The sequence below is a fragment of the Humulus lupulus genome, chromosome 4 (assembly GCF_963169125.1).
Source record: "Humulus lupulus chromosome 4, drHumLupu1.1, whole genome shotgun sequence".
NCBI lineage: Eukaryota > Viridiplantae > Streptophyta > Magnoliopsida > Rosales > Cannabaceae > Humulus > Humulus lupulus.
In genome coordinates this window covers 56959851-56968130 of record NC_084796.1, presented here as the reverse complement: position 1 = coordinate 56968130, position 8280 = coordinate 56959851, and the positions used below count along the sequence as shown (strand labels likewise).

The following is an 8280-nucleotide window of genomic DNA, read 5'->3' as shown; positions in this document are numbered from 1 at the left end:
GATTTTTTTTAAAAAAAAAAAGCTAATACAAGACTTAATCGACACAATTGTTTCGGAAATTGCATTCATGAATGTAACAAAATCCTTTTTGCACCTACATTAGCAAGCACTCCGTACAAAAATATTCTGTAACTTACACAATATATAATGAATTGTAGAAAAAAAGTACAGTTTTCATGTATTTAGAAATACAAAAATAACTACATTAAAAAATGGTGCATCTTCACCATGTAGAAATCCGACTGAAAATCAATGTCTCACATTGTCTACTTCTAATCATTGAAGTTGAGATAAGCTTCTTCATTCCCCTAGGTATGCTTGTGATTGTACAAGAGAGCCAAATTTTGGCCTTTTTTTAAATAAATAAAATAAAAGCTAATATTGTTAATGATACTAGAATCATAGAAAGCAAATGGAGCAAACAAATTCCCGAAACCAATGACATCAACTCAAAAAATGTATCAAGTACGAAATTGTTGTCAGCCAAAAAAACTAGTGATGTGTTTCCAGGTGTAACAACATAATTAAAACACCAAGGACTGTAAACTGTCTTAATAAAAATGGCCAACCTTAATTGCAGCGCCAAACGCTGATTCGGCAGTTTTACTATTCTGAAACATGGTTTGAATGTTTTCCAGCAATAACTCTAAATGCTGGAGGGACTATATCAACAAAGAAAACAAAAGATCAACTATTATTGGCAATTAAATATTGCCTCAAACACAACAGAATAGTATAGTACAAAATTAATGAAGAAAAAGCAGTCCAGAAAACAACAGCCTTGGATATTAACCTCGGATAGAGAAACAAGAACATATGTATGTAAGGGAGTATAGACATCTTGTACATCAGGAACTATTAGCATTAGTGGCTGCAAAATATTATTGGATGTCAGAATCAAAGTAAATAACTGTTGAGAAAATTACAGGTCGAGAATACCCAACTAAACTAACTACATAAATAGAAACATATAAGTAATTATACAAAATATTGTTTAGTGTAAAAACCAATCTATAATAGCAATTAAAAGGAAATTTCGTACATCCACAACTGAAATTATAAAAATTAGAAGTAGAGATCTTGTGCCCTGTGTGCAAAGTTATTGTAAGACGAACTTTGTTCTTTAACTACTATACTATATACTAAACACTACACTATGTATGACTCTGTACGAATCTAAACATCATATGCTTCCTCTGTGTATGTATTTGACTCTGTCTATATTTATGCAGTAATGAGATGCCATCAACTTAATACATCACAATTCAGCAGCAAAACTCGTGAGCACCTACGTATATACATATTAAAATCTTACAAGAGATCCAAGCAGATAACGGAAGCAACCAATATATATTATACAATCAACTTAAATAGATAATATATATTCATTACTTAAACCCATATATACATAAAAATTGATAACGTAAACCCAACATATTACAAACAAACTGAAACATGAGAGAACAAATAGACAGATCAAAAAATAAAACACAGGTCTGAAATTTACCATCCTAAGCCATAGTCTATCATTGGACCCCACAGGAAGAAAAAGATGGGCAAACGTGTTAGAATATCAGTTTCTACAACATTGGACCCCACACAAATGATGGTGGTTACATAGTCTATTTTATATTCAAGTAATGTTTATATAAATGTCTGCCAAGTAGAGAGGTCGCCTTAATTATATGTAATATATAACATTTCGATTGACTATATAAAACATGCTTAAATGTGTCTCAAAACCTTTAGATTTTGGAGCCTAATATTAAGATTATAGGATAAAACTTGGGACTTTCATCAAACATGTGCGATGCAAGAAAATTGTAGAACATGCATCAATTGCTATAATGATATAATCACACAATATAATCTGACTGAGCAAAGCACAACATGAATTAACATAAATATACTACATTAAAATTTAACAAAAAAATAGGTTACAAAAAAAACATATTACATGAAAACTAAAACATAATAAAATACACATCTTGCACTGAAAATAGAAGAAAAAGAGAAAAGCCAACATGTCACCATCTATAGAAAATCGGACAGCATATCCCCTAATTTACTAGCCTAGCCATCTGTCACATTCAACACCAACATGTCAAACAATCAAACAGAACACATGTTTTCATCCATATATCACCGCAGCACACAAAATTCTTAGAACCTACTTCAGTAAGACATGCAAGTTCTCAATCTTCCGTTATCACCGCAGCACACAGAATTCACAGAACCTACTTCACTACGGATGAATATCTAAGATATTCAAACTCCATTAAAGTAATACAATTATCATTCAAAATTGTAAAATATTGAAAATTAAAAAAAAAATCAAATGCAACATACCTCTTGCAATTAGCTACTAAGACCAATCAAAATATTAACCTAAACATTATTATTAACATTATAAAAAATAAAAAAGTTAGATGTATGTTCCATATCATGTTATTACCCCAAGTCATGTTATTTAAAATTCTATAATCAACTTAATTATTAATTAGACGGTCAAATGTTAAGGTTATAGGAAAAAATGAAGGAAAAATGTGATGAAGCAGTCCATAAAAATCCACAATAAACTAGTAAGGCTATTTAAGATGGAAAAAGTCAATAAATCAAGTAAATGATTAGACTATTTTTGGCTAACTAGAACTAGAACTATAATTATATGTTAATCAAGTATAAAATTCTAATAGTAGTGTATCATTATTTCAATTTCTTCTTGACTTCGGATTAAGCTAAAAGTCAATAATGGAAATAGCTATGAATATAACAAAAATATAGTTTAGCAAACTTTACTGATGTAAAATATAATTCATAAAACATTGTACTCCATATTTATTCCATTCAATACTCTAAGGAGTACATTCCAAAATCCTAAACTTTTGCAAAAAATAGTATATATTTTATTAATTGTACATAGTTTAATTTCTACATTTGTTACAATGTTGTACCACATAGTTCATGGTACTTTCAATTAGATACTGACAATTTTTATATACAAGACACTAAAATATAGAAAAACTTGACAAACCTCTGATTCATTTTGTATGTACTAAGCATATACTTGAGAACAAGCAAACAATCATGGACTAAAGAAATAGAATTACACAAATATGACCATTCTATTATACAAGAAACTAGCTATATATGCATCTAGCAGTTTTGTATTTATTGTACATTTTCTAAAAATGTTCTAATCTATAGTCTTAAAGGCATCAATTAATTTGTTGATATGCTCATAATCATCATCTCTATCATCATATATAATCATTGTCAAAATCAATCGGAACATAACCATATAATAGATACAAACAATTGAGACTATCAATCTTTTTCAGCATTAAATCATGAGACTAAAAGTTGACCAATTAAAAATATATTACTTGAGCAATTTTCTGCAATTAATAACACACACAAAATACAAAAACAAAAAAAGAAAGAAAGAGAAAAAAAATGGTCATTTACTCAATTTTTTTCTCCATTTTCAATAAACATGTAATTTTTTTATTTATACATCTATAATATCTATCATAATACCTTAAAATTTAAATTTGTTAATAACCAAATTAGCTTTGACTCCTTGACCACTCTGTTGGGTTCCCTAAAACCATACCAAACAAGAAGACAAATAAATCAACACCAAATTTCTTACACACCAAATTATCAGAAGCCTGCCCATGAACCCAAATTTGAGTTGCTTGATATTGTTAATGGAAACATTAAAAAATATTGTTTTAATAGATATGAAAGACTGTTATACACTGTGAAAACTTGAACAAAAAGCATAGATTATTTAAAGATTTACCTCTAAAAATAGCAGTAAAATCATTCAACAATGTTGTTCTTTGAAACGTTCAGCCCTGAAGCCAAACAGCCCTCTGCCCAACCCCTGCGCCGTCGAGCTCAGACCTGAAACCCCCCCACCCACCGTCGAGCCCAACCCCGAGCCCCCTGCCGCCGAACAGCCCGACCCCGACCCCCCTGCCGCCGTCGACCACCATTCCCCGAGGCCCTGCCGTCGTCGTTCGGGCCTAGCAGAGAGCATGCGAGAGAGAGAGAGGGAGAAAGGAAGATCGGGTAGGGATGAGAGAGGGAGAAAGGGATTTGGCTATTATATATATTTTTATTTTATTTTATAAATAAAAATCAGATTATATTATTTAGATTAAAAAAATGTGATTATAAAACTCCCAATTTTATACTCCTAATACTATAAAAAAAAAAATTAAATCACAACTATACAAATTCTCTTCAAACTTATAATAATTGTTATTTGAAACTTTAACTGCTATTTAATTTAAATACTAGGTAAAAGTGCACTTTAGTTAACTTTATTTTAAAAATATATTAATTTATTTTTATTAATATTTTTTTAATTTTCATATAAATTTTAAATAAATAAACAATGGCATATATTATAAAAATTATAACTAGTAAATTTATATATTAAAATTATTTTACAATATTTTTCCAATCAATAAAACAACTTATTTTTAACTAATACTAATTTTATAAATATGTTAAACAATAAGTGGTTTTATGTTCTTTTACTTAACAATTTTAAAGACTTGCTTTGGGAGTCCTTAAATACTCTTTTAGGACTCGCAAAGCAAGTCCTTAAAAATCATCATTCCTAATTTTTGAGCTCAAGTATTTTTAGGACTCGCAAAGTGAGTCCTAAAAGAGTATTAAGGACTCCCAAAGCAAGTCCTTAAAATTGTTAAGTAAAACACTCATTTTTTAGCCCAGATTTTTTTAGGACTCGCTTATTTTTTTAGGACACTCATTGCAAGTCCTAAATTGTATTTTTTCAAGACTCTCAATGAGTGTCCTAAAAACTCCATAAATATTTTTAAGGACTTGCATTTATGTGCATGTCCTAAAAAAGTGTCCTGTAAAGGGTATTTTCTAGTAGTGCTTAGCGGTCACCTAGTCATAACCAAATATGGGATTCCATCAATAAAATTAATCAATAAAAGGTTCCCAGACCAAGACCTAGCCTTCAGGACATCGAATCCTACTAAACCAGGTGGTAGGAACAATCCCAAGGCCTAAGGTTTGGATTCCCACGATGATAACACATTTCTGGCCAAAAATGCCACTAAGGGTCGCGGCCCTACTCCACCATGTCGCGGCCCGTCTCCCAGCCACCAGCACGCGTCGCGGCCAGCTCTCCCCTATATCGCAGCCCTATGGCCTTTCAGCACCACCATGCTTCTTCATCAAGCTTGGGCGACGGTGCTCTAGAACAGAGCCACGGCCCCACCTAAAACCCAGCCAAAATCCCTTGTTTTTCCCCTTCGAACTCAATTCAAAAACCTATTAAAACACTTCCAATTCCATAAAGCAAAATTCTCAACTATTACCACAACTTGTCCATCATATAACCAACATAACCTAAGCTTTAAACCATTCAAAACCTCATCAAATTCACATTCCTATCACCAAAACTCCAACCTCAAAACTAACACCAAAAACTGAGCAAGGAACCAGAAAATTGAACTAAAACCTTGCCTTAAACTCGAATTGAATCCTCTTCAATGGTTGAACATAAGCCTAAACCCTTAAGTCTCGATTTTCAAGCTTGAACCCTCAATTTGAAATGCTTTGTTTTCTACTACCTTAAGCTTCCTAAAGTGATATATATCCCTTGGTAAAATGACCAAAATTCCCCTAGGCTTATCTTCTTTCCTTAACAGCCCCCAAGGGCAAAATAGTCCTTTTCCATCCATTCCCGCTAATCATAATTAACGTCCTCCAATCCCTGATATTCTCAAATAATAATAAACCATATCTCATTACCTCTTTAATTCCTGGTAATGTTCTAATCACCAAATTACCCCGAGACTCACCCCGAGCCCCGAAATTAACCCTCTTATGACTAGACCGATAACTTGCATTCAAAGATCGTCTCAAGCCGAATGGCTCGAACAAATCCACATTATAATGTGGTCTTATTCAAAATTCACCAACATGCATGAAAATACACAATTACACCTTCAACGGACCAAATTACCAAATTTCCCTTATAATGAAATGTTGACCCATATGCATGCATTTATCATCATATAATAATATAATTCACATAAACATGAATATAATCATTTAATGGCATAATAAATCAATTATGGACCTCCCAGCCTCCTAATCAAGGTCCTAAACCTTATTAGGAAATTTGGGTCATTACACTGATACTTCAGGATTCACGTGTCAGACCTAATACCTTTTATGAAGGTGGTTTAATGCAAAAATGCTCGGGGAATCGTAACCCTTAAGCTACCCACAATTGAACCTAAAAAGCCTCAAATTTCTACGTATACACAGGCGGTCCTCTTTCAAAAACTCATAAAATTACCCACTTTTTATGCACATTATTTCTAATCAAATGTAGTATTGTTGTTTTGGCCTATCAAAAACCCCTATTAAACTAAAACATGGCCGAAGTAAGAAACTATACTGGAAAACTTTGTAAAACTTATTGAAAAAATAAGAGGGAGAAATTTAAACCGGACATAGAAATACTTACAAATTAAATGTTTGATTGAGGGAAGTAATGATAGCTCCAAAGATAGTAGCTTGAGAGCTTCTGAAGAATGGGAGAATGTCGAAGGTTTCTAAAAGTGCTCTGAGAAGAAAAGGGAAATTTTTTTAATGCAAAGGTGGTGAAGTTCAGATATGTTTCTCCTATTTATGCGTAAACTTCGGGAACCAATCTGGGCCACTCGATTATGTCAGTTCAAAATCCAAAGGCCAAGATTAAATAACCCCTGCAACGGCAAAAAGTTGACAGAACAGTTGTCACAATACTCGAAGCCTAAACAGGTACCTATTACAGACGAACACGTGTTTAGCATTCAAGTAGTGAGTGGGAGCGATTTCACATAACAGAAGCCTAAAATCCCCTACTGTGCATGTCAGAGGTGACATCATACACGAGCAGGAGCTTGAGGGGCAAATGTTCTACCCAAAAATAAATACGAACTGAATCACTTAGCACTGGGTACAGCTGGCAGATAAGCGCATGGAGAAAGCCAATAGGTAGAACATCTACCTAACTCTAGTGTGAGCATTTCGAATTAAACTTGGGCGTATGACAACCAAATAATCTCCAAGTCACCTCTTTCGCCAATAACCTAGATCGAGATGCGTGATAGCTAGAACGCCTTCTAGATACTCTAAACTCAGCTCGTGTCAAGTTCCATTAGCTCCTTGACATCCATCTCGAGGGAAGTGTTCAGCTCACGGAAGCCTATTCATGACACGCAATGAAGGATCCCAAAAGACTCGAAGATCCCTTATGCACTCATTAATGCCCATATTTTATTACACATTTATTACCTGAGATAACGTATGTAAATTCCATAGGCAGTGATATCCCTATGTGTATAGGAGATTATTCTGATTTATTATTTACCATATTTATGCACGCGGTTACCCAAAGCTTTTCAAAAAAAAAACCCTCTATAAATGTCAGGGGAATGGATAGAAAAAGGGACTGCTTCTTGATATACAGAAACTCTGCTGAAGTTGTAAGAAACAATTTCATTTAGAGCCTTGAAGAGATGAATAAGATTGTCTCGTGGACTATGTGGATTTTGACCATTGAACCACGTTAAAGTGTGAGTGTTAGAGATATTGTTCATTTGACTAATTACAGTTTAGAAAGAATGCACTAATATCTCTGTTTTTGGATTTCTTAGTCCACTGTTGGTGAAAAACCGCGTCAACAATAGTCATATATAATGAATATCCACAAATATGATGCATATTTATAACATTGTTGAAATGATATGATAATGAACAATGTTATATAAACGTGAATGATCTAATATGTTGGATAAATATTCACGTACCATTTCACACATATGCTCTAGAAGAGTTATAGTAAATATGTGATCATAGATAATATATGATGATATTTAAAAGTGGTGATTTATAATTACAATGAAAATAATATGAGATACCAAATCACCAAAGTTACCATGGATATTTGCATGAAGGAGAGATATATACGTGTTGCACTTTTTTTTCCCTTAGTTCAGGTTTTGTCTCACTGGGTTTCCCTGACAAGGTTTTTAACGAGGCAACTTTAAATCATGTTGAGATACTTGTAATTCATGAGGCAAGTGGAGAATGTGTGACTGAGATCAACGAAACAACATATTCGAGGAACATGTGGATTATCACTTGATAAAAGAAGTACCAAAAATTCTCCATGAAGATAATGATGCGTGTGTATTTCTCAGCTAAAAGGATAATACATTATAGGAGATATAT

General features: G+C 32.9%; 1 long non-coding RNA gene across 1 annotated transcript; it reads right to left on the bottom strand.

Annotated features, from left to right (window-relative positions):
* Window positions 1–3539: 3539 nt before the first annotated feature.
* On the bottom strand, window positions 3540–3903 carry LOC133828980 (uncharacterized). The gene is made up of 2 exons (XR_009891429.1): window positions 3809–3903; window positions 3540–3604 (listed from the first exon to the last, which is right to left on the bottom strand). It is a non-coding gene; the product is annotated as an uncharacterized LOC133828980 (long non-coding RNA).
* Window positions 3904–8280: the final 4377 nt, after the last annotated feature.